The sequence below is a fragment of the Arachis ipaensis genome, chromosome B05 (genome assembly GCF_000816755.2).
Source record: "Arachis ipaensis cultivar K30076 chromosome B05, Araip1.1, whole genome shotgun sequence".
Lineage (NCBI taxonomy): Eukaryota > Viridiplantae > Streptophyta > Magnoliopsida > Fabales > Fabaceae > Arachis > Arachis ipaensis.
In genome coordinates this window covers 83483715-83493378 of record NC_029789.2, presented here as the reverse complement: position 1 = coordinate 83493378, position 9664 = coordinate 83483715, and the positions used below count along the sequence as shown (strand labels likewise).

The 9664-nt window shown below is 37.3% G+C and overlaps 1 long non-coding RNA gene across 2 annotated transcripts; it reads right to left on the bottom strand.

The window, feature by feature from the left end:
• On the bottom strand, positions 5987-7292 carry LOC110272198. 2 transcript variants are annotated; one of them, XR_002363153.1, is made up of 2 exons: positions 7251-7292; positions 5987-6271 (listed from the first exon to the last, which is right to left on the bottom strand). It is a non-coding gene; the product is annotated as an uncharacterized LOC110272198 (long non-coding RNA). The 2 variants fall into 2 exon arrangements; XR_002363152.1 differs by lacking the exon at positions 5987-6271 and adding an exon at positions 6492-6859 and having other exon boundaries at positions 7251-7291.

The following is a 9664-nucleotide window of genomic DNA, read 5'->3' as shown; positions in this document are numbered from 1 at the left end:
TGTTCTTGGTGTTCATCTTGACATTCAAAGTGTTCTTGCATGCATTAGTTGTTTTGATTTTAATTTCTTATGTTTTGTGTCATATAGTTGTTTTTCTCTCTCCTCATTAAAAATTCAAAAATAAAAAAAATATCTTTCCCTTATTTTGCTCATAATTTTTGAAAATTTGAATTGATTTGGTCAAAAATTTTAAAAATTAGTTGTTTATTATTAGTCAAGTGAAAATTTCAATTTAAAAATTCTATCTTTTCAAATCTTTTTCATTTTTCTTTCCTGTTTTTTCGAAAATTCTCCAAAATTAATTTTCAAAAATCTTTTTCTTATTTTTATTTCATATTTTCGAAATTAGTACCAACATTTAATATTTTGATTCAAAAATTTCATGTTGTTACTTGCCTATTAAGAAAGGATCAATCTTTAAATTCTAGAATCATATCTTTTAGTTTCTTGTTAGTCAAGTAATCAACTTTAATTTCAAAATCAAATCTTTTAATTTCCTTTTCAAATATTTTTCAAAATAGATTTCAATCATATCTTTTTCAAAATTTAATTTCAAAATCCTTCTCTAACTTCTTATCTTTTCAAATTAATTTTCAAATCTTTTTCAATTAATTACTTGACTTTTTGTTTGTCCTACTATTTCTTATCTTTTTTCAAAACCACCTAACTACCTTTCTCTCTCTTATTTTCGAAAATCACTAACCACTTTTTCAAAATTCTTTTTAATTAACTAATTGTTTTAAATTCTAATTTTATTTTATTCTCCTTCTTAAATTTGAATTCTAACTAATAATTAAAATAAAAACAAAAATATTTTTCTTTTCCTTTGAATTAATTTTCGAATACTCCCTCTCTCTCATCTCTTTCTATTTATTTATTTATTTACTAACACTTCTCTTCTTCTTATAATTCGAACCCTCTCCCTCTCTCTGTGTTCGAATTCTTCTTCTCCCTTCTTCAATCTATTTCTTCTATTCTTCTACTCACATAAAGGAATTTCTATACTATGACATAGAGGATTCCTCTTCTTCTCTGTTCTCTTTTTTTTTCATATGAGCAGGAACAAGGATAAGAACATTCTTGTTGAAGCTGATCCTGAACCTAAAAGGACACTAAAGAGGAAGCTAAGAGAAGCTAAAGCACAAAACTCTGGAGAGGACCTAACAGAAATTTTTAAAAAAGAAGTAGAGATGGCTGCCAAAAATAACAACAATGGTGGAGATGCAAGGAAGATCCTTGGTGACTTTACTGTACCCACTTCTGACTTCAATGGAAGAAGCATCTCAATTCCTGCAATTGAAGTACAAACTTTGTGCTTAAGCCTCAATTAGCTTCTCTAATGCAGCAGAATTGCAAGTTTCATGGACTTCCATTGGAAGATCCTCATCAGTTCTTAGCTGAATTCTTGCAAATCTGTGACACTGTTAAGACCAATGGGGTTAATCCTGAGGTCTACAGACTTATGCTTTTCCCCTTTGCTGTAAGAGACAGAGCTAGAACATGGTTAGACTTACAACCTAAAGAAAGCCTGAACTCTTGGGAAAAGTTGGTCAATGCCTTCTTGGCTAAATTCTTTCCACCTCAAAAGTTGGGCAAGCTTAGAGTGGAAGTCCAAACCTTCAGACAGAAGGAAGGTGAATCCCTCTATGAAGCTTGGGAAAGATACAAGCAACTGATCAGAAGGTGTCCTTCTGACATGCTTTCAGAATGGAGCATCTTATCTATATTCTATGATGGTCTATCTGAATTGTCCAAGATGTCATTGGATCATTCTGCTGGTGGATATCTTCATCTGAAGAAGACGCCTGCAGAAGCCCAAGAACTCATTGAAATGGTTGTAAATAACCAATTCATGTACACTTCTGAAAGAAATCCTATGAATAATGGGACAACTCAGAAGAAAAGAGTTCTTGAGATTGATACTCTGAATGCCATATTTGCTCAGAACAAAATATTAACTCAGCAAGTCAATATGATTTCTCAGAGTATGACTGGAATGCAAGCTGCATCCGGCAGTTCTAAAGAAGCTTCCTCTGAAGAAGAAGCTTATGACCCTAAGAATCCCGCAATGGAAGAGGTGAATTAGATGGGAGAATCCTATGGAAACACCTATAATCCTTCATGGAGGAATCATCCTAATTTCTCATGGAAGGATCAACAGAAGCCTAATCAAGGCTTCAATAATAATAATAGTGGGAGAAATAGGTTTGGCAATAGCAAGCCTTTTCCATCATCTTCTGAGCAACAGACAGAAAATTCTAAGCAGAGCCTCTCTGACTTAGCAACCATAGTCTCTGATCTATCCAAGACCACTCACAGTTTCATGACTGAAATAAGGTCCTCCATCAGAAATTTGGAGGCACAAGTGGGTCAACTGAGTAAAAGTGTAACTAAAATCCCTCTTAGTACTCTCCCAAGCAATACAGATGAGAATCCAAAAAGAGAGTGCAAGGCCATAAATACGTCCAACATGGCCGAACCCGTAGAGGAGGGAAAGGCAGTGATTTCTACTAAGGAAAACCTCAATGGACGTTCACTGGCCACTAAGGAGTTCCCAATTAAGGAACCAAAGGAATCTGAGGCTCATACAGAGACCATAGAGATTCCACTGAACTTACTGTTGCCATTCATGAGCTCTGATGAGTATTCTTCCTCTGAAGAGGATGAAGATATTATTGAAGAGCAAGTTGCTCAGTATGTAGAAGCAATCATGAAGCTGAATACCAAGTTATTTGGTAATGAGACTTGGGAGGATGAACCTCCATTGCTCATCAATGAACTGAATGCTTTGGTTCATCAGAAATTACCTCAGAAGAAACCGGATCCCGGAAAGTTCTTAATACCTTGCATCATAGGCACCATGACCTTTAAGAAGGCTCTGTGTGACCTTGGTTCAACTATAAACCTCATGCCACACTCTGTAATGGAGAAATTAGGGATCTTTGAGGTACAAGCTGCAAGAATCTTACTAGAAATGGCAGACAATTCAAGGAAACAGGCTTATGGACTTGTAGAGGATGTCTTAGTAAAGGTTGAAGGCTTTTACATCCCTGCTGACTTCATAATCCTAGACACTGGGAAGGATAAAGATGAATCCATCATCCTTGGAAGACCCTTCTTAGCCACAGCAAAAGCTGTTATTGATGTTGACGGAAGAGAGTTAGTCTTTCAATTGAATGAGGACTACCTTGTGTTTAAGGCTCAAGGATCTTCTCTTGTAACCATGGAGAGGAAGCATGAAAAGTTTCTCTCAATACAGAGTCAAACAGAGCCCCCACACTCAACTTCTAAGTTTGGTGTTGGGAGGCCATCATCAAGCTCTGAGTCTCTGTGAAGCTCTCTAAAGAACTCACTGTCAATCTATTGACATTAAAGAAGCGCTTGTTGGGAGGCAACCCAATGTTATTTAATTATATTTATTTATTTTCCATTGTTATTTTATGTTTTCTTTAGGTTGATGATCATCTTTAGTCATAAAAATAGCTGCAGAATTAAAGCAAAATGAAAAATAGAATAAAAAATAGCACACCCTGGAGGACAGACTTACTGGCGTTTAAATGCCAGTAAGGATAGCAGAATAGGCGTTTAAGGCCCAGCCTGGCAGCATTCTGGGCGTTAAATGCCAGAATGGGCAGCACTCTGGGCGTTTAACGCTAGAAATGGGTGTCTGGCGTTTAACGCCAGGAAAGGTAGCAGAGCTGTCGTTAAACACCAAGATTGGCACACAGTGGGCGTTTAAACGCCAGATTGGTGCAGGGAGCAGAATTCCTTGACACCTCAGGATCTGTGGACCCCACAGGATCCCCACCTACCCCACCTCTTCTTCTCTCCTCTTCACACCTTTCCATAACACTCTTCCCCAAATACCCTTCACCTATCAAATCTTACCCTTTTCCCCATATTCTCTTCACCACTCACATCCATCCATCATAAACCTCACCTACCTCACCATTCAAATTCAAACTATTTCCCTCCCAAATCCACCCAATCTCACACGGATTCCCTCTCTTTCCTACCCTATAAATACCCTCCTCACTAACTTCACTTTCACACCTCATAAACACTTCTTCCCCACTTGGCCGAAACCATCACCCCCCCCTCTATCTCCATAATTTCTTCTTCTTCTACTCCTTTCTTTCTTCTTTTGCTCGAGGACGTGCAAACCTTTTAAGTTTGGTATGGAAAAAGCCTTGCTTTTCATTTTTCCATAACCATCAATGGTACCTAAGGCCGAAGAAACCTCTAGAAAGAGGAAAGGGAAGGCAATTGCTTCCACCTCCGAGTCATGGGAGATGGAGAGATTCATCTCAAAGGTCCATCAAGACCACTTCTATAAAGTTGTGGCCAAGAAAAAGGTGATCCTCGAGGCCCCCTTCAAGCTCAAAAAGTGTGAATATCTGGAGATCCGACATGAGATTCAAAGAAGAGGTTGGAAAACTCTCACCAACCGAATCCAACAAGTCAGAATCTTAATCGTTCAAGAGTTCTATGCTAATGCATGGATCACTAGGAACCATGACCAAAGTATGAACCCAAACCCAAAGAATTGGCTCACAATGGTTCGGGGGAATTACTTGGATTTTAGTCTGGAAAATATAAGGTTGGCATTTAACTTGCCAATGATGAGAAGAGATCCTCATCCTTTCACTAGAAGGGTCAACTTTGATCAAAGGTTGGACCAAGTCCTCATGGACATCTATATGGAAGGAGCTCAATGGAAGAGAGACTCAAGAGGCAAGCCGGTTCAATTAAGAAGTCTTGACCTCAAACCCGTGGCTAGGAGATGGTTAGAGTTCATCCAACGCTCTATCATTTCTACTAGCAACCGGTCTGAAGTTACTGTGGACCGGGCTATCATGATCCATAGTATCATGATTGGAGAGGAAGTAAAAGTTCATGAGATCATATCCCTAGAACTCTACAAAGTGGCGGACAAGCCCTCTACTTTGACAAGGTTAACCTTCCCTCATCTCATTTGTACCCTATGCAATTCAGCTGGAATTGTCATAGAGGAAGACACCCTCATTGAAGAGGACAAGCCCATCACTAAGAAAAGGATGGAGCAAACAAGAGAGCCCACTCATGGATCTCAACAAGAGTATGAGGAAATTCCTCATCAAGAAATCCCTGAGATACCTCAAGGGATGCACTTTCCTCCAAAAAACTATTGGGAACAAATCAACACCTCCTTAGGAGAACTGAGTTCCAACATGGGGCAACTAAGGATGGAGCACCAAGAGCACTCCATTATCCTCAATGAAATTAGAGAGGACCAAAGAGCCATAAGGGAGGAACAACAAAGGCAAGGAAGAGACATAGAGGAGCTAAAGCACTCCATAAGATCTTTAAGAGGAAGAACTAGCCGCCATCACTAAGGTGGACCCGTTCTTTAATTTCCACTACAAGAAAAACACCCATTCTGGTACACTTGAAAAGTGTAGCCAAAAATGAAAAAAAATGATGCCTTAGGCTACGGCTACGCTTTTTGGGCTACGGCTACGCTTTTTAGGGTGATTCCTATTCGGCCGTTGCCTATTCTCAAAGGCTACGCTTTTCTGCACCAAGGGCTACGCTTTTGGCGTTTGGGAATAGGGTACGCTTTTCAAGTGATGCTGTCCAAGACCAAAGGCTACGCTTTTCAGCTTCCATTTTTACCAGAATAGGCTACACTTTTCAACGCTGCTGCATCACTTGTAAAACGTAGCCACATTGTATACTATAGCTACTCTATATAAGTGTAGCCTTAGGTCCCTTATTTTTTTTTTTTAATTTTCTGTATAACCATAGCTACTCTATATAAGTGTAGCCTTAAGTCCCTCATTGTTTTTTTTTTAATTTTTTTAAATTTTCTGTTTTCTGTTTATTACATATATAATTTTATATTTTTAATTAAATGAGTTAAATATTATAAAATAAAATTAAACACATAATTATACTAAATAATTTCTTTAAACAATAAAAATTATCCTTACACAATTCAAAAACATAATCTTAAGAAGCAATTAACAATCAAAATATAACTTAAGATAATTTAAGTCACATGAAACTTGTATCACATATCAATTAAAATGCAAAGTTTGCACTCTATATCCGAAAAAGAGCTTAACAAACAGAAAATCGTTAATCTTCTAATCTTGGCATAATGACTAAAAAATATTCTGAAGCGCCTTCAGATTCTTCTCAAACATATCTTTTTCATGCTGATCTTCATCACCATCAAGAAAACTCTTGGCCATAACAATTGTATCAGTGTTCATTCCCAGCGTGGCTGCTGCAAAAATACTTGCACTTCTAAGAAGTTTAAACAAAAAAATTCTTCTAAAGATGCACAAAAAAAGTGTAAATAGAAATTAAATAAACCAAAATAGTAAGATCACAAACTGAGTTGAAATACTAAAATATATATGATCATCATACTAATTGCTGAATAAATGGACAAAGAAAAAGAAATTAATTGCTGAATATACCATTCCCTATCTTCACTCCAAACAGCTTGAACTTTACTGCCAATAGGATATTTATCACCCAAACCAATCCCAGCATTATTTACCAAACAATTGTAACAGTTACTCATCTTGAACAAAACTAAAAGCATTCTAATAGCTCGTTACCTATCAAAAGTAGTAAGCACTTTGACTTAGCAGATTTGATATCTCAGATAAATAAGATACAATATCACAGTATCTATTTGATTCCAGGAAACTCTCGGTTGATAAAGTTTCCAATGTCATAGTGGCCATACCCATGAAACAACACATTAATACACATGTCCTTCTCATTCCTGTATTCTTCCCCATATTTAGCTATGTTTACTAAACTAAGAGAGCTTGTGTCCCTCATTAAGATTGAGATAGGTGTCCTATTATTTATGCAGTGTGTATTAGACACAAATATTAGAAATAAACAGAAATCATATTCACTGAATCCTAGCAGTAGCATTAGAACAATAAATTTTATATCTATCTACAGATAAACACATCTGCCTTTTTTGTATCATATTTCAAAATAATTGTGGTTTGTTCTGAGATTGATTCTAAAAGTTTGTGACTTGTGAGACTTGGATACTAAAAAATTGTAAGAAACAAGGACCTTGATGATTTGTTGTAGTTTTTGAATTTCAATTTTTAACAACAACAAATTCTTGTTTATGAAAGATAACTACTGTCTAGGCATAACATCAAGTGCAAATTTAACCAAGCAAATAAGTAGCACCAACACAGAAATCGAATTCTATAAAAATGAATACTCACTTCAAAACATGAGAAGCCATCAATAACTCAGGTTCCCCGCCTGGTGCACGAAATTGTGATGTCCAGGCTCGAACAATCCCTGGTAATGGATCCAAAGCTTGGTGCTTTGATCTTAATTCATAATTGTCACAACTTCGATACAACTAACCAGCAAGTGCACTGGGTCGTCCAAGTAATACCTTACGTGAGTAAGGGTCGAATCCCACGGAGATTGCTGGTATGAAGCAAGCTATGGTCACCTTGTAAATCTCAGTCAGGCAGATATAAAGTGATAATGGTGTTTTCGAATATGATATAATAAAATAGAGATAGAGATACTTATGTAAATCATTGGTAGGAATTTCAGATAAGCGAATGGAGATGCTTTTCGTTCCTCTGAACCTCTGCTTTCCTGCTATCTTCATCCAATCTGTCTTACTCCTTTCCATGGCTGGCTTTCTGCAAGGGCATCACCGTTGTCAGTGGCTACATTCCCTCCTCTCAGTGAATAATATGCTCACGCACCTGTCACGGCACGGCTATTCATCTGTCGGTTCCCGATCATGCTAGAATAGGATTCACCCTCCTTTTGCGTCTGTCACTAACGCCCAACAATCACGAGTTTGAAGCTCGTCACAGTCATTCAATCATTGAATCCTACTCAGAATACCACAGACAAGGTTTAGACCTTTCGGATTCTCTTGAATGACGCCATCATTCTAGCTTACGCCACGAAGATTCCGGTTAGGAGATCTAAGAGATACTCATTCTAGCTTAATTCATGTAGAACAGAAGTGTTTGTCAGGCACGCGTTCATAAGGGAGAAGGATGATGAGCGTCACACATAATCATCACCTTCATCACATTCTTGGGTGCGAATGGATATTTTAGAAGCGAAATAAGAAGAATTGAATAGAAAACAGTAGTACTTTGCATTAATCTTTGAGGAACAGCAGAGCTCCACACCTTAATCTACTTTCCTTTTGGTTTTAAGGGTTATTGGCTTTTTGCTCTTGCCTCTTGGTTTTAAGAGCTTTGGCTTTTTCTGCTTGCTTTTTCTTTTTCTTTCTATTTTTTTTTCTATTTTTTTCTGCAAGCTTTGTTCTTTGCTGCTTTTTCTTGCTTCAAGAATCATTTTTATGATTTTTCAGATTATCAAATAACATGTCTCCTAGTCATCATTCTTTCAAGAGCCAACATATTTAACATTCTTAAACAACAACTTCAAAAGACATATGCACTGTTCAAGCATACATTCAGAAAACAAGAAGCATTGTCACCACATCAATATAATTAAACTAAGTTCAAGGATAAATTCAAAACTCATGTACTTCTTGTTCTTTTGAATTAAAACATTTTTCATTTAAGAGAGGTGATGGATTCATAGGACATTTATAACTTTAAGACAAATTTACTAACTACTAATGATCATGTAATGAAGACACAAACATAGATAAGCACATAACATAGAAAACGAAAAGCAGAAGAGTTAAGAACAAGGAATGAATCCACCTTAGTGATGTCCTTGAGCTCTTCTATGTCTCTTCCTTGTCTTTGCTGCTCCTCCTTCATTGCTTTTAGATCTTCTCTGATTTCATGAAGGATGATGGAGTGCTCTTGATGTTCCACCCTTAGTTGCTTCCAATAATTGTGTGGAGGAAAATGTATCTCCTGAGGTATCTCAGGGATCTCTTGATTTGCAGTCAAATGTTCTACCACTGAGCTATAGACCCTTGATGGAAGCTTTTGTCTTCCCTTTCCTCTTTCTAGAGGCTTCTCTGGCCTTAGATGCCATCAATGGTTATGGAAAAAAACAAAAAGCTATGCTTTTTACCACACCAAACTTAGAATGTTGCTCTCCCTCGAGCAAAAGAAGAAAGAATAGAAGAATAAGAAGAAGATATGGAGGAGATGGAGGGAGATGTGTATTCGGCCATATGGGTGGGATTGGGTGGGAAAGAGATGTTGAATTTTGAAGGAAAGTGGGTGTTTGGATGTGAGATACTTTTTGGTCAACTGTTTGTATCTTTCCTAAGCTTCATAGAGGGATTCACCTTCTTTCTGTCTGAAGGTTTGAACATCCGCTCTAAGCTTGCTCAGCTTTTGAGGAGGAAAGTACTTGGCTAAGAAAGCCGTGACCAGCTTATCCCAAGAGTTCAGGCTGTCTTTGGGTTGAAAATCCAACCATAATCTAGCTCTATCTCTTACAGCAAAAGGGAAAAGCATGAGCCTGTAGACTTCAGGATCTACTCCATTAGTCTTAACAGTATCACATATCTGCAAGAATTCAGTTAAGAACTGAAAAGGATCTTCAGATGGAAGTCCATGAAACTTGCAGTTCTGCTGCATCAGAGAAACTAACTGAGGTTTCAGCTCAAAGTTGTTTGCTCCAATGGCAGGAATGGAGATGCTTCTTCCATGTAAATTGGAATTAG